At 38.7% G+C, this 25,402-nt stretch overlaps 1 protein-coding gene across 10 annotated transcripts in view; it reads right to left on the bottom strand.

The window, feature by feature from the left end:
* The window catches only part of TENM1 (teneurin transmembrane protein 1), a 537,663-nt gene that overhangs the window by 280,207 nt on the left and 232,054 nt on the right, over window positions 1-25,402 (bottom strand). The window contains exon 1 of one of the 10 annotated variants that reach the window (XM_048959379.1): window positions 9,090-9,106. The exons of the other annotated variants lie outside the window; for them this stretch is intronic. The gene's annotated coding sequence lies outside the window, so the exon portion shown is untranslated. Of the gene's footprint in view, window positions 1-9,089; window positions 9,107-25,402 lie in introns of those variants that run through there. 10 annotated transcript variants of the gene reach the window in all.

Below are 25,402 nucleotides of genomic sequence, written 5' to 3'. Positions count from 1 at the left end.
CTCTGCATTACAACAATATAAATTTAGTCAGATGCTTAAGTATCAATACCATTTTTTAATTGAAAAATGAAACAGCCATGGATTGATGGGAAATTCTCTCTTGCAAATTCTCTTAAGAGTTAAAAGGTCAGACAGTTGTTTATAAACTCCAGTGCAGTGAATTGTTGATCAGCACCAAGAACATCAACATAAGCACCAGATCCTTTACACCAAATCAGAAACTGTTATGACCAGATTGGGTCAATCACACACACCTGTTTAATTTTTCACTGAACACTGTCCATCACAACACACTGAAAAGACAGTACAAATTCCCAAGTTTTCAGTCCTGTATCCACCTCCCACTTCTAACTTGTTCCCAATGGAAGGAGAAAGCTCTTCTGAACTGACCTAGATTAATTGCATAGTTTAAGTGAAGGCTACAGTAACCGTTTTATTTTGGAATAACTGGAAGACTGCAAACACAAGCCACTTATTTTCTCCAATTTCTATGGCATCCTGACCTAAAGGCCAAAGTCAGCAGAAATCTTTTAATTGATTTGAAAGTATGTCTTCTGACCCTCATGTTGCCAAGACCCACACAGATAGATCCTTGCTTCAATGACTGTGCATTTCTCTGTTGAAGCAGGGCAACTAAAATACAGCAGCAGATTCTTTGTAGTAATTTTAAATTGCGTTGTATAAAAATGCATACTACAGCTCAAGTTGTGGAAAACACTGCAGGGTTTCTCTATAAAATTAAACCAGTCCCATAAAAAGAAAAAAACGAGTTTCACACGAACAAGTGTTTCAGAAGCCAAGTGCAAAACAAAGAGGTTGGATATCAGAAGCTGCTCATGAGTGTGGTCCTGAATATATCACCTCTGCTCATTTATTAATGCTTTCATAATGGGGTTTAAAGCAATATTCCTACACAGGTTACTTTAAATTGCACTCTGTGTTTCCTTTATTCTTCTGGAGTTCCTTGTATCTCATCCTTTGTATCTCATGTTTAGAAACGTTCTCAGATATTTGACAGTGTTTTTTCCAGGTCACTCCGTTTTCCACTACGGCGTTACTCCTGACTGCATTCTGCTTTCTCTAAGATTGATGTACGGCAAAGAATTCATCAGCACTTCAATTATATCCCCCCTCCCCTTTATTTTATACGTATTTTTTTAATTTAAATTTTCATTTAAATTAAATTTAAAATTTTAATTCAGAAGCAGCTTATACTAGAATTAAAGACAAAGACCATCAAACTTCTGGGAGCTGAAACTCAATTATATGCATGTGTCCACTGGTGCTGGGGGAGGAGTTGATCTGCATCTGTGGAAACCACAACACAAAATGCTCCACTGGTTGATGGAAGATGAAAAGCTTTTGTCTGTTGTGGCAGTCACTACATGAATACAAAACTTCTAATCTGAATTTTAATTATAAATTAAGCTGCCCTGGATACACAGGGTACTCCATCAGCTACACGTAAACACGAGGGTTTCACAGCCACCCCGGGTTTTGTGACAGTGCTACAAGCACAGAGAGCACTGACACTTGATTTTCGAGAAGAGCTCAAGTGCTGCAATAAGCAATCCCAATGGAATAATATGCTCTTGCTTCTCTTAAACTGTACTGTCTACTGAAAGCAAGTCTAATATTAAAGGTACTCTGGCACTTTGCAGGAGAGTGGTGAGGTTATTTGACTTGTAGGAAAAAAAGCAGCCCTACGCTGGGCAGGAAAGCTGCCCAGTTCCTGCGGCTCTTATTTACATGAGCAGCTCCCCTGAGATCTGTGAAATTCAAGAGACAATAATGCAGCTCCTTCTCACAGTTATGACTGGACTACTCGTTCAGTTCACATGCAGGAAGTTACATGAGCTCATTTAAGGCTTGCATGTATTTAGAGAAGTATGGGAACCCTTTGTTGCACAAGGTTCACTAATTACAACTGTATTTTGAATCAGTAAGCCTTACTTTAAGCCAATAAAATTAGGTTGCTATAAAACAATGTTCAAAAGCACTGTCGTGATTTATTTAAATATAAATTCCTAAGTGCATGCATGTGACAAAGGATGTAATTCAGAAAACCAGGTACATTCAGTGGTCGGGTTTTTTTCAGTTCAATTTGCTATCCTCTGTCCACATATTTAAAACTTATTTTGTGCCTGCATGGTTAATTTTCAGAGATAATTACTGCACACAAAACTATTTTAGGTATAATAACAACAGAATAGCATGGTTATCTTTCCATTTATTTGAAAATACATTATTCCAGGAAGACTCCTCCCGTGTCACATTTAATTGCCTTTGAAGATTCTGCCATTTGAATCTGTCTTCTGGAACATGCATTTCATCATTACTTTTTAGCCTTGTTACATCAATCACCACAACTGCTACAGAAGATTTCTGGGCTGTGAAGTGATAATTTGTTCCAGCGATATTAATGAGGCAAGCAGAGGTCTGGAGGGAGGTGACAGCCCATTGCTTTACAGACAGCAGCAGATTAAGGTGTTGCACTATACATACTTTGAAACATACTGCTGGAGCCTTCAAAATATTATTTGTTGCTTCTTAGGGTTTTTATTTTTTATTTATTTTTTGCCAATTGAACTCAGGGAGTCCATTGCAGCCCTCACCATCACAGCATCATGCAAGCAAGCAGTAGCAAAGTTAGGTGCTTCAGGGCCACCGGGAGAGATGCAGCAGAACCAGAAAGAAATGATTTGTTGGCGCTGCGATGGCGTTCCCAGTATGCTGCTGCAGGAAGCAGTACAGCTGGAAACAACAGATGGCCTGGGTTTAAATGGGAGCGAATCGACTATTTTAATACCCACACATCTCTAATTCAGTTCTACAAGTTTGATTTCTATGTTTTGTCAGATTATGGAGTGTTACAGGACCGGTATGACAGGCTTTATCCATATTACTGTTGCTATCAATGTCGCCAGCTAAAACCCTAATGTTGTACTATCTTTATCTGTGAACTCTGACTTCGCCATATGTGCACTTTCAGAAAAGCAGACTTGCTCTTTAAAACAAAGCTTCAACCAGAAATTTATATGAAATAAAATGCTATTCATTACAGGCCAGATGCTCTACCACCCTGAATCATTCATGATCACCTGCTTAGCCTTTCCACTTTATGGTATACTTTCTGCAGGTACACATGGCTCTACACATACAATTTTAGCTGAAAGGAAAAAAAAAAAAAAAAAAAAAAAAGAGTGCATGTGAAAGAGAGAGAACACTTGTGAATCCTTTACATACATCCTTTTCATATAAATGCCTCAAGCTTTAACTGATTTTTACATGAGAGCTACTTACAGGCTTTCTGAAGAGTAATCCTAACCGTGCATGATTTACATTTACACATTTTGACTCAAGGGAGGAGAGGAAAGAGGATATGGCCATCTGTGGAGTTTCAAAGCCTTCTGTGGATAACAGCTAGTGCAACCAGCTCTCCCAGTTACTAATGCCAGATTGAACCATTTGTAACTGGTGCATAGGGAATGGCTGGCTAAGAGCTGGAAGATAAGCTTCTAGAAGAAAGACTGCATGCAGTTTTTAAGCAGAAAGCACATTTATCTTCCTGATGATTCATCTCCAGCAGAAAGATAACATGGTAAAGATGAAGGAAGTATGACACTTCTAAGAACTCTTGGCTTTTCAGTATTATACACTCTCAAGGCATTTGACCTTTGAGCACAACACATCGTAAGACATATTAAACAGGTAGGTTATACTGCAGATACTGCTGTGTGTTATACAGACCTAACAAAATAGATATTCACTTGGAAATGTAAAGACGGGCTTCTTACAAATGGCTGAAATTGGAAATTTGTTCAAGCATAATTAGCCCTTATGCTTTGGTAATAGAGGTCAGCAGCTGTTTAAAGTAGGATTTGACATCAACTAAAGCATATGGATGGGAATCCAAACTCTTTTTCTTGTTAGAAATACACCATTTAATTTGGCTAAACTCATGACGATTAGCAATATGTGCCCAAAGAAAAGCATACAACTGGAGCAGGCAGTGTTGGCTTGGGCAGAAGCGCATGCACAGAAGAGAATCCAGAAGCTTGTAAAGATGGCCTGCATACCCCATGCCAGCCTCCCACTAATACTATTAGCTCTTCATTTTCATAAGCACTCAGACATATTAAGTAATCAGCCAACAAGAAACATTTAACAATGACACATAAACAAATGAAACAATTTATCTGTCTAAAATAACCAGAGCCCTGTCTTCCAAGCTTTCTAGAAATAACAGATAAAATCCCTGAAATGTTATTTACACCTAAACATTACTAAAAGTAGTTAGATTAAAATAGGCATTTGAAGAAGAAAGCAAAACTGCTATGACTCATCGTTTAGAAGAATATGCAATCAAATGCATTGGCAAATCTAAGGCTTGTATAGTTACTGAAATGTAAGCTTCAAAGAATGCTGCAGTTCAAGAAGTATGGTAGAGATTTCAACGTGAAGCCATAGCCCTCTCCAGTAGCTATCCTCATAGAAGCTAAAACAAAAACCCGCAGCCTATTACCTTAGCACTGCTGTAATAACTTCATGCTTCAAGATTATTTAACTGAAGTCAATTGGAAAATAGGAATTCGGTGGCACGAACTTTAAAACTTCAACACTATATTTTGTGTGAAGTTTTAAAAAGAAAGCAAAAGCTTCCTTCCATCTAATTTCCTTACATTTCCTCATTTTGCGTACCGAATATTTATGTGTAATCTCGCTACAAGATGAACAAAGCCCCCACATCCCAACACAGCACATCCTTGCCTCCTGCTGGTATGCAGGCATCTCCTGCCCATTCATTCTGTGAGTGGGATGACCTGATAACATCAGACAGACACTTTCCAGAGCACTGTCACTTCATCATGATGTAACCATGGCACATCTGCTTACAGCTTTTCCTGCTCCTACAGGAAGTGACTGCAAACTCACTTCTCTGCGTGCCAGTATTTCTAGTGCTGATGCTGGTACAAAAGAGAACACAGAATCTCTGTCTGTGCTCACAGGTGTACAAGTTCACTTGTGCGTCATTTCTAGGTTTGATTTAGCAGGACCTGTATCAAAAACCTTGCCTTGAGGCTCTTGACAAAAGTCCTTTCATGTTTCCAGGGCACAGCGTTACGATATAAAAATGCAAACATCACCACTTCTACACAGCCCTCCTCCTACTCTTCCTAAGAAACTGGTGGAAACAAGATAGGCCTTAGTACATCTTTACTTTCACTATTAACACATTCATATAACTCTCACATAAAATTTATCTTTTTTTTTTTTTTTTCTTCCTAATGTGCTTTTCATTAAGAGACTCACTAGATTGTGTTTAATTACAGATTCTTCTTCATCTATTCAAATAACGAATCAAATTTTGGAAAAAACTGCTTTGCACTGTAGCTCACTTCTAGTTAATTTAAAACCCCACGACACTCTATTCTTTGACTGTCAGTTTGAAAAGCAGAATAAGCTAACCGGATCTTTCTTCTTTCTTAATAGGACTGAGTGTTTGCATGAAATATGTAGAGAAGAAAGGAAAACAGGCTCTTACTTTTTTCCCTTTGGATTTTTCAGCTAGGGAGAATACACTTACCAAATGGTTTGAAGAATATCAAAGTAAAAACCTAAATCTTCAGCTACATAATACAGTCATTTTCAGGGGGTACTATTTCATGGTGTGCTGAATATAACAATATTAAAATGTACTTAGAATGGCACTACTATTCACTGCTGGTTTGAAGGCACAGTAAAGAAACAGACATGGCTATACAACAGAGAATTTTAATTTGCCTAATTATGAGAATTTGCCAGAACAACTTTACCTCCAGATTCAAGAATTAGCACACTTTCAAAGCAATTAATGCTAGTTTGTTTAAGCAAAAGAAAAAAAAAAAGGGGAACAAGGGAGGAGAAAATGCCCAAAACAGCTCCTCCCCCCATACTAGACTGATTATTGTACAAGATACCTTCCAATCACAGTCACTGCTTCCAAAATTCAAAATATGAAGAATTACGACATATCAAATTTGTAAGGATTCGAGTGGCTTAACATTATGTAAAAAGGTGTTCTGTAAAAACATGTTTTATAAAGGACTGCTGTATTACAGTGAGACAAACAGCATTATTTATTGGACTAAGAGAAATACCACAAATGCTCACAATTCTGTGTGCTGGGACAGACACCCTCAAAGATGAAAGTGACATTCAGATTCCCATAATTATAATTACAAAAAAAAATAATAAAAGATAGTGGAAAGTTGGGTGGGACTCATTACTGGCTCATAAAAAGATTGTTGCTTAAGGCTGTTAATATGTGTCAGTCTTCCTGAATCTGAAAAAAGGTCTGCTTTTCTAGCTAGCTGCAGTACAGTTGCCCACTAGCAAATATGATTGGCCTCCAAATTAGAAACACAGATGTTTCCAGAAGAGCAAAATCACATATCTGCAGAGTGGAGTTTTCCAATCTTTTGTTCAGGCTGAAGCAGAACTCTCATCACAAGCGAAGGTTAGTAGCTGTATTTGGGTACGCTAATTAAATCTTAAGGTACTAATTTTTTATTAATTCACATTAGAGTTAAATATTTTAGGAAATAAAGTTTTAATTTTTGCTGCTCAGCTGCAGTATCTTAGTCTAACTTAGCACTGTGCATGGCGATACAGATACAAGGACTGCCACAGAGGAACGTCAAAATAATAAAGCAGATGTTTTAAAGAGCTGTTTCTAGTCGTATCCTTTTCCTATCATTCCTCAGAACTAACATAACAATATGCATGGAATTATGACAGCTCTTCACACTAAACAAAAAAACGGCCAAATGCTGAAAGTACAACTAGCAAAACACAATCCAATTTATAAGCATTCTTCTAAAGAATCTACTTACACACTGAGTAGTGTTTGGGTGTGTTTTTTTTTTTCAGATAAGCAGAGACTCAAGCATTTGTTTCATGTATCCAATATTTAAGATTTGTTTAGTCTAACAGAAAACTAATGTTTTTACAATACACAACCTCCTAACGCACAAGCAGATTTTGCCTCCCCAAAACACTCCATAATATTAGACTACACTGCATTGTACAAACTTATTCACCCACTACTGTTTCATTATATGCAAGATTAATAATAGTCATCTTTTTATCTTTATTAACGAGACAGATAAATTGAAACAAAATCTGATATCTTTTTAGATTTGAAGACAGAAAGAACTCAAAATTTTCCATCCATTATCTTGCGAAAGAGAAAAACCACACAGTACCATGCACAAGACAGAGTACCAGCCTGCCCACTTTAAATTGGGTGCTTCAGTAACTGAAGTATCCTCGACCTGACCTATAGCTTGAACCTCACCTTAAAGGGAGGGGGGAGGCGAAAGGAAGTTGCACCATTTCCCTCCGTGATATTAAAAAAAAAAAAAAAAAAAAAAAAAAAAAAGGCTGTAGCTAGCATAAAAGCCTGAAAAGACTCTTAAAACTTCAAACTGGAACCAGAGCACTGGGGAGCAATTGCAGCTGGGAGGAGCAGGAAAGTGAAAACACGAGACCCTGGAGTCTCCTGTCCTCTGGCATCATAGCAGAGGGCCTTCGAATGCTGGTTTGAAAACAGCAGTAGTCCCACACTTATGTTAATCCACAAATAAAAATAAATACATGATGAGTCCAGTATTTCATTCAAAAAAAATAATAATAATTAGAAGAGTCACTGACAAAGTTATTTTCAGTTCAGGACTTCAGGAATAATTCCATTTTACCTTAGAAAGCTTGGAAACTTCTGGATTAAGTGAGAACATCTAAAAAGGTTATTTACACATCAAAATTTCCAGCAAACCCAATGCTTGGTGCAAGACAGAGCACAGCCTTGCTGGGAGCACCCCCTGGGCTTCCCACGTCCTGCGCCTCCCAAACAATTCAACCATTCTCCAGGACCTGCTTGAACATTCAGGAGAGATGGGAGTAATTCAACAGACACGGGAGTTTTACAAACTGGAAAGCAAAACGTCCGCTTCTGCTACCTTCAAATCCTAGCACATGCCTCTCCTCTTTAGTAACAGCAATTTTAAATCACCAATGCAAAACAACAAAACATTTTTTTCTTTTTTAATGCAAGAAGTTTCTTAATCTCAGAATAACACAGAAAGACCATTTGTCTTTGAACAACTCTTTTTTTTTTTTTTTTTCCCCTCATAATAATGTAAGGACAATAAAGAAGATTTCACACATCCTCTTACAATCAAGAGAAGAGGAATGATATTTTCCTGAAGATGAACAATTCACCTGCAGAAGTTTGTTTAGAATATGGTTTAAGGAAATACTCTTCATGAGAAAGCATAGTGAGATATATATGAATTAAGAACAGTCCTGATTATCTTCTGCTGGAGTAAATACTTATGAAAGCTTTAAACACCATATACATTCAAAGCAAACAGTCTTTTATCATACCTTTTCATTAGAGAGGGAGGGGAAGATTTTGGAAAAAATATGATGTCTGCAAGAATGCAGACAGAAAATGCTGCTGTATATTCTCTTCAGTCAACAGGGAAGGCTAATCTAGCAGCTGCTGGCTTTCACCAAAATCTAAGCTGATAACATCTTTCAAAGACAAAAACTTACACTGAAGCACAGCATACATGTGCAAAGCATTCCAACCCATCTCCATCTCCATACCCAAACACTTCCTGCATCACTGAGGTTCTGTGTGAAGATGAACGTTATTACGGCATATAACAGCGATCGCTCCTTTCTCTGCATCCCACCTAACCAGCATTCATACACTTGGCTGCATATTTAAGCAACATACAATCAATAAAGCTGGACTTTAAGCATCACCTAGAAGAAGACCACAACACCTTTCATTCATTGAAGATCAAACTAATGGAGATACACGATCCTTTGCCATCTTACAGCAGACTTCAAACAGACCATGAAGAACATATGAGGGCACTCAGGAGGAGTTTCAGGTCCTCGCATGCTCTCCTAACCAGCACTTTAGTGACTCAAAGTTCAGGAGTGGGGCAAGAAATGAACCAAGACAAAATACAAACACATTTTTACTAAAAACGTTGTAAACGTAACGTACGTAAAACGTTTCATGTCTCACTTACCATATTAACAGGATACATAAATAAATTGGATTCCAGATATGGCTGACCTAAAAGAATGGAAGATTATTATGACATCTTTCTTAGCTTAGTCTCAGCTGGCATACGCACAAGTATAGTTTTAAAAGCAGGTTTCTTCTCAAATGTATTTCTGAAAATCTAATTAATTCCCCTCTCTGTACAAAATCTACAAGATACTACTCTCTATTAACAAGCATCTTAATGACGGACTAGTACAATGATAAGAAACAAGAAAAACATTGCCACCTAGCTGTTTCTACAGTGACCATATAAGATGGCATGTTCAGCTTACGTCTCTCAGATACTTCAGAGAAAGAATGGTCTGAATCAGCCATAGGTGAAGGGCTCCCTAACAACATGGAGAAGGAGACAGCCTCTGCCTCTATTACCTTGAAGCTGGCAACAAAATACACGCAACAGAAGCCTTATCATAAAAGTGATTCAATACAATCATGATGTGGTGTCTGACACCATTATTTTTTATGAGATCTCAGCACAAAGTCAAACAGACTAATGTACGGGTATATATATTGGTATTTGTAACTTAAGAGCACAATGAAATTCATGCAAAACCTAGAATATCCTTGGAGGGGAGACCCATCTGTCTGTAAATAATGTAAATACTGATGGACGGCTGTGTTTCTTCAAAATCTATTTCCTGCTTTCTTGTTTTAAATGTACTTAACCAGGGTAACACTTGAAAAGAAGTCCCGGCACAATTTACAGAAGGCAGCCAGCTCCATACCTGCAGCACAGTGACTCCCCAGAACACTCAGAACGATGCAGCCCAGCTGTAATGTGACATCTCAGACACCCGCACCGGTATTTCTGGGTGGGCAGCTGTAAAAAACGCTGCGGTGGAAGGGCAACTTGCTCCTGCCCTGGGCGAGAGGAAAGCAGCATGGAGCTTCTCAGGGTGCTGCTGTGCTGCAGCTGGCAGCTCATGCCTTCCCCCAGCATTCCATTGCTGCTCTGAAGCTCCTCAGTCTAACATGCTCCATGTAGCGGGATGCAGCACTGAGTAAACCACCAGAAAACCGGATAAAGCTTCTGTACTGCTGCAAGGCTTCAGACATGATTTGATCCCCTAATCCTATGAAAACTTGTATCGTCTTTAATCTAGAATGCTGCCATTCTCTGAGGAATGGACTAAGGCTTCCTCTTGTTAGGAAATGAGATGTGACAACACACCAAGCCCGTTACAGCCCGCTGTGGGTTGTACAACCCGCTGTGCTCTCTGGCTGTGGCAGCCATGTTCCTGCCCAACCCACTGCACTGCCAGGCTGTGGGGTGAACACCAGATTTGCTTTGTGGAGCTGCCCACCCTTCCCAAAAGGCCCCATGTGCACAGCTTCCAACTGAGGCCTCCGGCCCTGTGACACCCATTGGGCACCTTCATTTGGGGCCTGCAATCCCCACTGCGAGGCGTTCGTGTCCCCTTACTTTGCATCAGCCAAACGTGTCCCATTTAATACCACACTTTCATGACAATCCAGCAGGAAATTACCATTTCATAGAGGAGGATGGTTGGGGAGGATATATAATACTTTACACTTCATTTGAAACAAAGTAAAATAGAATATTATTGACTAGGATTACGCCCATTTATTAAAGGTCCAGCTAATTACCAACTCTTCCCAAGCCAGGGCACTGAAGATCTCTCAGCTGTGCTGCTTCATCAGCCTGGCACTGCAGCATGAATTTGAGCCACAGAGAGAACTCATGTGTCTATATCACATTCAGAAGCACACATGAACTTGGCAAAACCTGACTATCACATGCAAATAGCAGAAACAATTATTCCAGGTAAAGACATTTCCATAATAAGCAAGTATGAAAACAATCAATTTGCCTGGAATTAGTAAACATGAGAATTAACTCAGCTGCTGCAGATATGCCAAACATCCAGTTGTGTACAGTAACTGGTAATCACCTCAATTCATTTACAGAGATAAAAACAGAAATTCTGCAGAAATTAATGTAAGGTTCTGAATATACGTAACGTTTAGCACTGGTACAAAGGGACAGCAATATTATACCAAATAAGGTGAATTCCACCAAATAAGATGTATACAAATAAAAATTAAAAAACGTACAAAAATACAGTGAATAGATTCTTTTTCCTAAATAGGAAATTGAAGTGACCCAGGCTGACAAAGGCAAGAGTTCTGCTTTAAGCTGCCTAAAGGACAGCACTAATTAGGAAAAAATGCACACACCAGTGATCAGTGCAGATACTGATGTGTTTGGGGGATCGAACACATGAAGAGCTTGAAAACATACACCAGAAAAAATGAAAGCACTCAGTGTAACCATTTATCACAAGCACAAACTTCTTTAAAGTAAAACTGCACTTTTTTCTCCTCAATCAAATCAGAATGTATAGCTTCATCAGTGGAAGAGATATATATCATCAGTATTTAGTATAACTATCTGCAGTTATTATTTGTTTGTTAACGGCTCAATCTCTGCAAAACTTAGCCTGCAATAAAGAAAACACAACCACAGATCCTAGAATTTAGTTAATCTTTTCCCACCAACGCTTACACTACTTTTTATTTAGAAGTTTGTCATTCATGTTTGCCATCAGATATTTCTTTATGTGCTTATCAGACACGAAGTCCAAGTAATAACTTAGCCAAAGAAAAGAGATTTACATGACTGCACTAGTTCATCCGTTCCAGTATTTCTTTATCTCTGTCCCGTGATTACTGAGTTTATTGAGTTAAACTCGGTTGAAATTATTCAAAGAATCTGAAATTGTCCAATCAGATACCCAGAAATGCCATGGAAAAAAAAACCTTCCACCTAGATATAAGACAAGTGTGTGCAGTGCTCTCACACATACCTCCCTTCTTTGTCCAGTTTGACAAACATACATTTGGAGCAGCCACAAAAACCACTGTCACATCTGGCACGTCAGGGCCACGACAGCTGAAGGACAGCAAAAGAGCAAGGAGTCCCTGGAGGCCCCAGGAAGAAACTCAGACTGTTCTCGCCTATTTTTATGATGAAAAAAGGATCACAGAGAGTAGATTTGGCAGCATCAGCTGTAACACAGGATATAACACAGCCTTCGGGAAATCACCCCTATTTCTTTTGTTTTTAGAAAGAACAAATTTTAAAAACGGATTAAACTGTTTTTAGCTTTCTGCTTCAAGACGTGAACCTATGAATATCTGGGCACCGAGCAAGTGTCACAACCCACAGCCTCTCCTCCCTCAAAAGAATTGCCTGCCTATTTCAAAAGGATACAGAAAAAGTACACATATTGAAATTTATGACTGCAGTATGCTTTCAAACAAACATATCTGTAGATAATGAATATATATACACACACAAATACACACACACACACACACACACACACACACACATATATATATATATAAAACACATTTTCAACCAAAACAAAGCAAAGAACATGCTTTAAACTTCTTTCTAACAAAGAGGAAAAAGATGGTCAATAAACATAATCTGACACGCTACTCGCATAATCGCCACTGCATTACGTTAGTTAAATCTTAGGGACTACCAATGTATTGTTACTGATCCCGAGTTTCTCTAGGCTGCATGGACTTATTTCTTACAGTTATGTTGAGCTGGTTCAGTATAAAAGTAAGGAAAAATTTCAGAGGCTTAAAAATGCAAATAATCTAAATCTAATGTAAGTGAACACAGAAAACAGGATTCGCTGCATGAATCCTAATCCTTCCCTCCATGAAACACTGCATAAAACTCCCATTACATTTTACTGTGTAACTAAAAAAGAAGGGGGGAGAGGGGGGAGGATAAGACAAAGGGATGCTCTTGTATTTAACTGAATTTATGAAACAAAAAAGGAGACAAACATCAGGTATAAAAGAATTACCGTAATCTCATTCTGTAAAAACAGTATTATTGTGCACACAAAATGGAGAGGAATAGGAGCTGAGAGATGCTAGTAAGCAAACAAACAGAAGGCTAATGAGAACGTGGGCTATTGTCACTCGTATAATGTACGTTTAAAAGCTGAAAAAGACTGAGAATACCTTTTACAGTTCTGTAGGAGGGCTTTTGCTAATTAGAAGTGAGCCAACATCTTCACCACCAAAGTCTGTCAGAAAACAGAACTATTTACTTATTTGCCTAATATTTACTTTTTAATTATTTTTTTTTAAATAGGAATTTCAATCTAGAAGAAGACAACTGCTTTGCATTTGTGCCCAGAAAATGCAGTTCTAAGATGCAGGGAGTAACAAAAGTTTAATAAGTCAATTCCTCTTTTACATCCCATTTAACCCAATGTAAATGAACCCTTTCTCCACTTTAGGAAGAAGTAATACTTGCATTTAAGGTGAACACAAAACCTTCTTTTCTTTTTAGCTTAAAAAAGGCTGTTAGGTTACACTCTTTCCCCTCTAAAACTTAGAAAATAGGAACGGAATCCCATTTGCAGAACACAGTTTTACAAACTTTAAGCCATTTGAATTGTAAAGGTCAGAATGGACTATGGACTAGGTCATTTCTACAGAAACAGAAAAATGAGATGTGGGTCAATATGCAGGAAAAGTATAAACCCTTTCCTTCTGTGTCACCCAAATTTCTCCTACAAAATCACTACAATGTATTGGGGGAAAGAAAGTCATAGGAACCAGATACATTTTGTGAGAAAACAACAGTTCAGTCTTTTTGAAAAAAAAAAACAAAAAAAACCCAAAAAACAAAAAACAAACAAACAAAAAAGAAAACTGATGAAAAGACATCATAAAGAGAACAAGGAAGTGCAGTAATTAAAGCAGGCCCCAAAACCTCCAAGATTGAGCCTGGGGAAGTTTATGTGAACGGGTCTCCCATGAAATACCTTGGCCATGGTGGAAATGCCCGGCCCTTGGTTGCTCTCCTGTGGTGCCACCACCCTGGCCAGGGTCACTGCAGTGCCAGCACTCCATGCCTTGCAGCATGGACACCTTCCATTTTTTCCCTAAAAATGAAGTTGCTCTCTGCTTACACAGAGCACAGGCACAAGTGCAAGAACTGTCCTTGAAAGAAACTACTATACAAGGTAAAAAATAAAATGAAAAGACGAGGCATCAAGAAAACCTTACAGTCAGTGTTCATGTCAGAATAACAGCAGCAATGTACTGCAAATTAGTCCAGTAACCAGGTCAACACAGCCCATAAAGATGGAGTACAAGCCACACCTGGCAGAGCTCTAGCCATGGCTTCTCTTCAAGATTTGATGGTGATCAGCAACACCATCTACCTTATCCAGCACTTCACCAAGAGCAGAAACTATCTTGCCGGAGTTTGAAGGAGGTGTTAAAAAGGTGTAAATAATGGGGATCTTAAAAACTGATGACCTAAGTTGGTCCAAAGTATCTTCTGTGATATTTTGCCCGTACACACATTTGTAGAGACAGCAGACAGATATGCTGGGTTTACAGAATCCAAAACTAGCATCTGGATTTCTTCTGACATCTACACCTTCATCTACATCTTCACATCTTCATCTTCTTCTGACTTCTACATCTACACAAAACATGCTATTGAGAATCAGGCCCCTAATATCATTTGGTATTCATTATTCATACACATCGTAGTCAGTAACCAACAAACTGTACTGTTCAACACTTAGCACAGAAGTTTTCCTGAATTAAAAGGGAAAGCATAAAGCAAAGCAAAGTTCACACTCACGATGGAGCTTAAAGCACAAGTGATGCATAAAAATAACATCAAGATGAGTCAAAGAGAGAGAGTAAATGGCATTTATCATTGCTGGGTGGTACATTTATTTTAAAGTTGAATATTAGGACAACTGAAAATAAAGACCATATCCATTTCCACATGATGCTGAAAAATCACTTCGGCTTTTACGTTGTTATAAAAATCAATATACCAATCATTTCACAGTAACACTGCACTCAATTTGGTACCAATGCCAACTATATTACTCATGTGAAATACATCAAAGTATACACTATCACTTTGTGATCACTAACTTTCATTATTTAACAGACGTATATCCTGAGCCAATGGATAGACAGAGTCTGAATACTGAAATGCAAAGTTTATTACATTCCAGAAGAAAAAATGAAGCACTTTTACAGACTGCCTTGGTCTTCCACTGTGGAAGTGTCCTGAAAGCAGCAAAGTCAACCCTCAAAAAAAAGAGAAGAGCTATTTGGAAACTTCCCTTGACATCTCAAAAGTTCTTGAACAAAATACTAAATGACAGATAATTTTTAAGGCATGTAAGTGCCTAATTCCCATTACCCTGTGTGGTTCTTAGCCTTTCTGTAAGTAACTTGCTCATAACAGTATGACTGGAATCCAATTCAAATTCTGAACACTCCAGCAGCTCGTTAGCATTTGTAAAGAACACTGAGTTTATCAAAGAGGAGTTTCCTCAGTTGAAGATGCAAAATATTACTGTTAATAAAGCAACACAGTCTCTAATGGTTAGCAACAGAAACACAGAATAAAAAGGAATCCACAGGATTCTCAAATACTAACAAAAGTGTCAGAAGAGACAGATCACATTTATCACATTCATCATTTAGTGGTTCTTGCTTTTCAACACATGGACTTCAAGGATGTTTATTGTATTCTATTGTGAACTGAAAGAAACTTTCCTGTTCAGGAGAGCTTCTTGCTCAAACTGATATGTTGAGTAGAACACAGAGGAGTAAAATATACAAGATACCCAAAAGTCAAGCTTTGAGAAGCTGCCAATACGCCATAAGAGCGTAAATAAAAATAGTAGTGAAAAATTATGATTAACAATGTAGTAATATGGATAAGGAGACAATTAAGTGAATAACTGTGGAAGGAAGTAGAAAAAATAATGGAAAAAAATCTGACAAGATGGAGGAGGATAGACATTAAGCACGGCTTGTTCAGTCACTAATACAGCTCTGAAATTGTTGCTTGCCTATGCCTTCCTAGATCTTCCTCAATATAACAGCATGAATGTCATTTAAAGTATTCCTCCATACAAGTTAGAGCTGTCTCAGTTCAAACGCTAATGCACGAGTAGTTACCACACAACCTCTAGAAGCAGCTTTGTGCAATTCCAGCAGAAAGTCCTGAAGAGGACGACATACTGGTTTTGTAATGTCCAGGCAGTGTCTTTCGTTCTGAAGTAAGAAATAATAGTGCCAGACCCCTGCATCACAGCAAATTCTATCTGCGTTCTTAGAAGCCTCTGGTATCAAAACAGCAAAAAGGAAGAAAAATAAACTTCAAGGTCCAGTATAGCCTATTTCTATCCTGTAGGATTTCCTCCCGTAGGAGGAATAAATAAAATTCAGATAACAGTTAAATTTGCTACAAGACCCATAATGCAGCAATTACACAATAGACTAGAATCCTAAATACGATGGCTGTGGAGAGGGGATGCTTTGGAGCCGGGCTTTAAACACTGCACAGTGCTTCCTGGCCTGGCCCATGCCATGGGAGTTTAGTTAAGAGGTGCTTGCCGCAGGGCACGGCTCACATTAAAGTTGAATAGAAAGATGTAAAGACAAACCAGGACGGAGCACAGGGTTGAAGAAAGGCTCCCTTCTTCTTTAGAAAACCAGAGGCAGAAGGAGCCAGGAAAACCTCAAAGCTGCAAATCGCAGAAACGTGCAAAGCAAAGAATCAGCAACTCATCTTTTTAAGGTCAACTACGAGAATAACTTCAAAACAGCCAGCGTAATTTGTGGTTAAATAGAAGCAAATTCTGGCAGTGATGGGACAGATACGTAACAATGCTCCTGGCTGGTTACTTCATCTGCTGAATGTGTAGGTTTGTGGCAAGAAAAGCTCAAGTTTTGGTGTCGAAAGTATCCATGGAGCTGCAAAATACTAAAGAATCATAGGAATAATGTCAGCTACCTTCAAAACATGAAGCATGTTTTTCAAGATAATTAATTTCTTGTTTTGTTTTTTTGTTGTTGTTGTTGTTTTAATAATTTGCACCGATTTGAGAACTGTGAGCTGCAGTAGTTAAAACCAGAAGTAGCATGAAGGTCTGCAGAAGTTACAGCTATTTGCTGCCGTAGCTCTCACACAATTTACTACTCTGTGCCTTAAGGCTGCAAATATGTATTTTTCTCCTCTTATCTAAACCTGAGAAATATACTGACATTCTTTTTCTTCAGAATAAAAAGGTGAAGGTCTATTGCCTGAAGAACTATGCAGATAAGTCTTACCATCAAAATTCCTTTACAAAAGGGGTTTTAAATGCCAGTCAGTCATCTTATCGCTTCAAACTGCAGCTTCACTCCTATCAGGCAACTTGAAGAAAAGATGAAATTGTACCACAGCAACCAAACTCCCCAACTCTTTGCTATTTACTTATTTTTAATAAATGTTCAGAAGCACTCATTGCTAAGTTCCCTTCACTCATTCCACAAACAGCTTGGAACCTTTTACTATGGAAACAATTTTTATCTGACATCCATTGAAGTTCTTTTGTCTATTTAACTGCACAAGGGGAACGAACTGCTTCTAATTAATTTTTCAGTGAAATAAAATACCAGTCAAGTATCTACAGCATCCAAAATTCAAACTGACAATTGTCATCTTGAACACCACTTCTTAAAAGCCACTGATCTCCAGGAGAATTATAGTTTTTAGCCAGTGAGACCTGCTATTAGATTTATCATATAAAAATAAATGCTTGCTTTTTTAGAGGTATGTTCTCTAAACATCTGTCTTTATGTTCAATAAACACACATTTGTTCAGAGCAGAGGTGTATTAACAACAGAGAATGCATAAAAAACAGAGCCCTGGTGAGTCTGCCACATCTCTACAGTCAAACGAGAAGTAGTTAATTGGAATACAATAATTCTGATTTCTGGAAAAAAACTTGCCCAAGGATCTTCAGGAAAAGGTTGACAAGTTGTTCCAAGAGCTTACCATTTCTACACAGCATGTATATGCTCTTTTTGCTCAGTTTATAAGCAAAGACTTCATCTAATAACAAAATCACATGCTGAGTTACCTTTAAAGTAAGCAGCAGTTGTCTTTAAGTAAGATTCTGTGTCAGAATCCTAGTAGGGTAAAAACCTAAGCAGTGAAAAACCACCCATATATCAATGCGCAGCAGAACCTCAGAATCCTGCAACCTCGGAATCCGCTCCTATTCTGCTTGAAAAATCTATCCGATCACATTTTGCTTGGACCTGTGCCTCCTGCGGATGGCGGCTGTTCATTGAGCGGTGCTTCTGGGACCTTCTCAGAAGAACAACCCCGTGGCAGGGAGGACATCGTGCTGCCAGGGTGAAGGAACAGCTCCCGGGAGTAGCAGACCAAGCAGCGGAGGCAGATACAAAAGTACTGTTTTTTTCCCCCCATTAGCTACATTTACCAGAAGGGCAAAAGTGAGTTTGGATATATTCGGGGAATGCTTAGAGACTGGATGCGGTAAATTGCACTTCAGGGAGCATCATCTACATATTTCCCAAAACAGGAGAGTTATTTTTGCAAGCAGGAAACAAGAGATCTTTCTACTAATTCTGTCATCGTTTCCCCCAGGCCTGTAAGCCCATCTAGAGTCTGATTTTAGCTTTATATTCCCCAGAAACATAATTTTTCTGAAACAGTGCCCTTTTCTGCCCTTCTTTTTAAATACACAAATCTCACTTAGTATAAAGAAAGTGCCAATCTAATCAAAATATTTAAAAGGGCTAAGACAGTAATTCGTTTAAATGGTCATAGTTTTTAGTAAGCATTACTTGTTGAAGAGCCCTACCTAAATACCTCAGGTAGCCACAATTCATTTTTCCCACCAGGAATGAATGACAGATTTTGATTCACGTGTGCCAGGTTGTTCAGCTCCCAGGATAATGGCGAGGAGCAGAGCTCCCACTCTGTTTCTGCAGACAAAGCAGACACCAAACTCAAGTTTTTGTCCCTAGGAGCTAAAACCATAAAAGAAGACAAGCTTTGTTAACTGTTTATGGAAATAACCTTTTAAAAGTTTGCACACTATACAATTACATCCTAAAGCATTTTGATTCAAATTTCCTATAGCTGTAATCTTCTTCATGCTACATATTGTCATCTTCTCATCTATTAACAGTCTTCTAGTCCTGCAGCCCTGTTGTGCTGGCACACGAAGTACTTCATCTTTGGAAGGGCATTTTGCTCAAATGAGAACAAACAGCTTTTGTTAATAGGAGTGATACCATTAAGTCTTCTAGTGCCATGATCCGCAGACAGCAGGCATCAAGAACACATTTCTGACCCCAGGCAAGGCAACAGAGATGAACTGAGAGTAGAACTTGGAGGTTTATTTCTTAATTACAGTGAGCTGCCTGCAAATTCGGGGCATGACAGTCTTGAATTGATCCATCCATTCCCAGTGCTGGAAATGAATATTTAAGTGGTTTCTGGGTATCAGTTTAGAGTATGTATAGACCAGAGTGTGCCACACACACTATTTGAAAAATTCTTCATTTCCACTTCTGATTTATTTCCAACTTTATCACTTACAGGATTGTCATTATTACGGTTTTTTTGCTTCGTTTTGTTTTTTCCTGAGGACTACTGTTATTTAGCCTTGAATTCATGCTCCAAATAACAATGCAGAAAGTAGCAAACAGATCTGCACTCCTCCACTGCACTCCCTCGTACTCTTCATATGAAATCCGTGGAGCAGGTCATACTTCATTCAAAACAAACAGAACTCCTGCAGATACCAAGATGTGTTTTTTCCCTCAAAAAGCAGAGCAATCTCAGCTCAAGATAAATGAAGTACAACCACCAAAAAGAGACTTGGGAAACCTCGAGTTCTTTGCAACAGCAGAAAACCTGAACCGGAACAAGCAGGCGAGCCATTTGCACAAGGCAACTTCTCTACTTATTTGTGGAAAACTAGAAATATTGTTCTACCTATATAGAAGACATGAAATTATGAACAGTCCTTTTACAAAATACTTGTGCACGTGTACACGTGCTTTAAAGTTGTCCCAGTAAACAAAAGAAAAAAAAAAATACACCTTCCACTTTTCCATTTGTACACATCTTCCATGTGTGAGTCTCTCAGAGCATTTCTCAGAACAAGAAAAGCTGTTTCAAACCACAAGATTTTGAGATATTGAAATGCAAATGCAGAGCCCAAGACAGACGGCTATCACCTAAAGAAGAGAACAAAGATGAGCACAAATCCAAAGCGGAGCAATTCACAGTTGATTTATCAATGGATATCACAGTTCAGCCTAGCTCCACAAAAGCTCACAAATCTGTGATGTCACTGACACTGTTGCTATGAACCTTCCCATGGGCCTTCACATCAACAGAAAATATACAAGAAGTTAATTACGGAAAAATCACACTGTAATCTAACGTAAGCTCAGAGCTAGTGGAAGAGCACGTGCATGTCACTGCAAACAAGCAGATCGGCATTTGAGTCCGTCAGTCAAGGCCAATGCAGAACTGCTCACAGCTGCCAACAGCACTTTTCCATTGAGTGCCATCGGGAGCCAGCAGCACAGAGCTGCCTGCTGCCAATGGCCTGGAACACAGCAGCCACAGCTTCCTCCTGCCCCAGTGCCACAGCGGTATTCCCCAGCTCTGCCCCATCCCTTCCCTTCGTGATGCACATTTTTCAGTTCACCTTCAGCTAATGTTTTGCACAGGGCTGTATTTGCAAGCAGTTTTTCCTCTTGGAGCATTAGCAATTTGTGGTTAATTTTTTTGAGGTTCGAAGCGTCCTCTAAACATTCAGTTCTTATTTAAAAGGCTCCTGGAGAGTTACTATCAGGCAGAAATTATGGGCATACAGTGCAAATTAAAAAAAAGAAAAAAAGTGAATTTATAGTTCAGTTTTATTCAGGACAAAAGGCAACTCCTAGGAGTATCCTGGTACCATAGCTGTGCCCCTTCATACAGAATATTAGGACCTCAATAGCTTTATTTGGCACAAAGCAGGTCCTTAACATTCTCTTAATGCAGTATTTTAACTGATATGGTGCTTATGCTTGCAGAATGTTTTGATGCATTTACATTACATTTGTGATTTAATCTACAGCTCTACTCATATCCCTTAGGTGTGCGGTAATCCCTGCTGTTAAAAAGGCAAAGCAAAACAAAAAAGCTGAACACACATTATTTAAGCAATCTATTTTAAACAGATGTCAGAGACATATTTTATTATTCCTAAATTAGGCCATTGATCAGCAAGATGATGAGCAAAGAAAAAGATCTGCTAACCTAGAACGTGTTATTTACACTGCACTTCCAATCAATAAGGTAAAAACATTAGTAAAATATGAAGTTGTGGTTTGGATTTATTGCTGCTTCCCATGTTCCGATGTGGGGTCCACTCTCACTCTGCAGTAGAATCGTTCATACTTCATGACACTAAGCCTTTGTCACTGTAACAGATCATTACGGATGCAGAAATGGTTGCTGTACGATCTGAATTAACAAGGTTCAGAATTTTAAGCTCTAATAAAGGCGCCAGGTTTCTCTGGCTGGCTGACACAGCTGTATTGCTGGTCATTACTCCAGATACTAGTTCATCCTGTATTCAGACAGCAATTATTATGATGAAATAAAAGCCTGCAAATACTTATTCACAGTTTCTGGGTGGTTTTTTTTGTTTTGTTTTGGTGGGTTTTGTTGTTGTTGTTGGTTAGTTGGTTTTTAAGACTAGATCTGCAACAGAAACATTTAATGTCCTTTACTCATCCACAAAAAAAGCACGTGTGGAGGAGGAGTGGGTAGTACACATTTCTCTTGCATGATTCCTGCTTTTGACCTCGAGTAATTTCTTTTGAACATGAGAACATAACTTGTCTCCATCTGATAACAATAAAGACAGTGCATTTAGCATCCAGCGTGATGATGTTCACTGAAATGTCAACTGTTACTCGTTAAGAATGGGACTGGAATGACTAATGCTTCAAGGCCCCCATTTGTACTGCCTTGATGATTTATAGCACTGTAGTAATAACTAATGATAAAACACAGCACAGTCATATGGCTGTGAAAAGTTCCAGGCAAAGCACATTTTAAAATTAGCAACACAGACATCTACCTAGTGCTAGTATTCACCTTCTGAAAGTTCTAAAATAAAAGCACTTCTTGATTTTGATTATTTTCATCATTTTCACTGATGTGTGCTTACGGTCTAAAGTTTAGTGTGACAGCAGCTGCACAGACTATCACGGAATACACTGGGACTTTCAAGGCACTGCTATATGGCTGAGAGCACAACGGGTGACAGTCTGTGTGTAAATAACAGGGCTCCATTCAGCAACCACTCAAACTCGAGAAACTCAGCATTAAGCCTCATTTTGAGAGCACGTAAGCTTTCTGTATCTTACTTCTCCAGCACCCTCAGTCCCAGCTGCTGAATCTAGTCATCACGTTCTTGTTCTGCTCAAGAGAAAATAGAAGCAGACTCACTACAACCCAGGAACTTCAAAGTCAAGAACGGACAAAGCTTTAATGCTACTGAGAGGTGAACTTCCCAGTGGGAAACAGTTCTCCTCTTCAGCCTAACTGGAATGTTAGCAGAGAAACACTGCAAACACCACCAGTAACACCTGACACCCAGTCAGGATCCAACAGGGCTGGAAACTGCAGCACCCCACCAATAGGCCCTTTCTGTGCAAAGGGCAGGCGTACCCAAATGTCCTTGGCTCCAGAAGAAAAGGAAAAGGAGTTTATGCCAGGCAAGTAAACAAGGACTACTCAGCACCAAAAAGAACGCCGCGTTTTCTTGTGTGCCAGGATGCTCCTCACAACATTTGTCTGTCATTTTTTTTGCCCAGGGACTTTTTAAGAAGATTAATTTTGATGCCTCATATCATTATTATTCAAGAAAGTGCTTTAGATTTTCTATTCAAATATAACACCAACCGTTACGTTACAAACTGTGTTCCAGGATGCATTTCCCCAACATTTTAGAACTCATTTCAGCTTTTAAAACACCTTGAAATTATTTCCAACACACAAGTTACAATAAAGGAGTTAGCATTTCTAATCCTTTGGATGGTATTTTTTCCTGACATTTAATTAACCCTGTATCATTGATATTAATATTTCAATTTCCACTAACGTTACCTTTCAGCTGCTTTTTTTTTCACGCTCAAATACGTTTTTAAATTTATTGAGGGTACATTAAGGTAAAACCAATGGCATTTAATGCAGTGAATTAACAGAACAGGTAACACCTACAAGCAATTTAAAAAGCAGAGAAGCATCTAAATTACATCTTCTGACAAGTATAAATACTGGTGGCATTACTGTGCTACAGAATGCTAACTACAGCTATAATTTATACACAAAGGGTTCCACACTATATTATACCAAATTTTAAGTTGGAGAAGAGCTTTCAAGCAGAGACCACTTAAATACCAACAAATAAAAAACATGCAGCTTCTCCAAAGTTAGACAGGGATGGCAGAGCTTATCTTCATCTATGAGATCTAACTCTCTAAGTGTACCAATAAAAGCACAACATATTTTTTTAAATAACTTATAAAGTTATGTAGTATGGAAACGTTTATTTATTATATTCTCTCTCATTGTAAAATGCAATGGGAGATTCTCAGGAACACTTATCTACAGTCCATAAGAACATAACCAAGACCTTAAAAAGCCTCTCCTTTTTACTCAGGCAGCATGAAAACCTTATTTTTCTTCCAGTGGAAGTACCACTAAACATAATTTCAGGGTTTTTTTATTCATGGGGACCCATTTACACTTTGTACATTCATGTCTCTTAGCTAATTGCTTGACTCATGAAAAGCAGAATGATGGTGTGATGTAACAGGCTTGACATTCAGTTGGAAGAAGGCAGACAACTCCATTGGAGCTGCTGGAACACACTGCAGTGGTACAGTGGAATAACCACACAAATGCTCAGCCAAGCATCGCTGCACTCTACTCTTGGCCAAATAACATGAAGTAGTTGGTAACTTGGGGAGGGCAGGTTTGCCCCTGATTTATTTCGTCTCCAGAGGGATTTCCATTTAGTCTGTTACAAACTAGCATCACACTGACGTAAACAGCACTGGTAACGGATGGCATGCCTGATAATCTGTTCCATCATCTCAATAACCACGTGCCATAAATCAGCATCTATAAGGGAGCAATAGCATTGATTTAAGGTGTGCCCATCTAGGATTTTAAGTAACCTTACACAATAAAAATCTTATTTTTTTTTAATGTGATATTTTATTCTTTAATCCAAGGCCCAGCAAGTCTTACCCTCAGCACAGCAAACATTCTCACTTTCAGACAACAAGCTTTTTTTCCCCATCTCATCAGAGAGGGCTGCATTTAAACACTGGGATCAACACAGAGGCCTCAAATTCACTCCTTTGACACTGTGATATTAACTGGCAACCTCTGCACAGCTTTTACAGGTTGTAACAGGAAGAGCAGAGAGCTCCTCACACGAATGCCAGCAACTGGGAGGTTTGTAGATGGTATCACCACTGCTCCAGCCCAGGGAGAGCTGCAGAACAGTTATGGCACTGAGCACAGTTACCACTCGACAGCAGCAAAGCCAGCAAACACACAGACTGCTATATGCTACATTGCTTCTGCTGCTCATGCTGCTCTTTCCTAAACTACAGTCTGACTTTACCCTATTTGCACTAATTTCAAAGGCAGAAAACCTTATGATTCAAATCAGTGAGATTGGGATTCAGCCTTTAGCAGGAACGCAACACTATATTCAGGGTGGTTTGGTTTCATGGAAAACTTTGTTTTCACTACTTATCCTCCATGTCAAGGACAATACGGCAACTGAAAAACAACATAAAAATTACACAAAAGACTCCTAATGATTCAGTTGCACAACAAAAACAAACAGTATCACGTCTGCTTCTTAAGTCTTTTACAATTGCATTCAGTAGTTCAGGTCCCTGGAAGCTCAGAAGCATTTGCTCAAAGACAACAGTAGGTTGGACACCAACATACCGGCCTCGTGCAGCCCCACCAGCTCACTACTCGTGGCCCCACACATTCACGGTAGCAGCTCTTGCACACACAACTAGAGGCAGTAAATCCACGTGGTACTGAGAATAAAGCACACTGATTAATGCCTTGGGTTGTTTTGAAGCTGCTGTTTTTGAAGATTATTTTCTATCACAAAACAATGTTGAGAGTGTGAGCTGGGCAAGTGTTTAGTTGAATGTTTTCATCACTGAACTATGCAGTTTGGTTCTGATAAAAAACTATCTAGAAAATTTGAGAGAATTTGTGGGTTGGTTTTTTTTTTCTTCTTCTCATTCCCAGGGGATTTTTCTTCATATCAAAGCAATACTTCCACTTAAGAAACTGGCTAAGAAAAGTTATAAAGTTG

Source organism: Lagopus muta, chromosome 13, assembly GCF_023343835.1.
Source record: "Lagopus muta isolate bLagMut1 chromosome 13, bLagMut1 primary, whole genome shotgun sequence".
Classification (NCBI taxonomy): Eukaryota; Metazoa; Chordata; class Aves; order Galliformes; family Phasianidae; genus Lagopus; species Lagopus muta.
The sequence above is the reverse complement of the archived record's forward strand: the minus strand, read 5'-3'. Positions and strand labels throughout refer to the sequence as shown.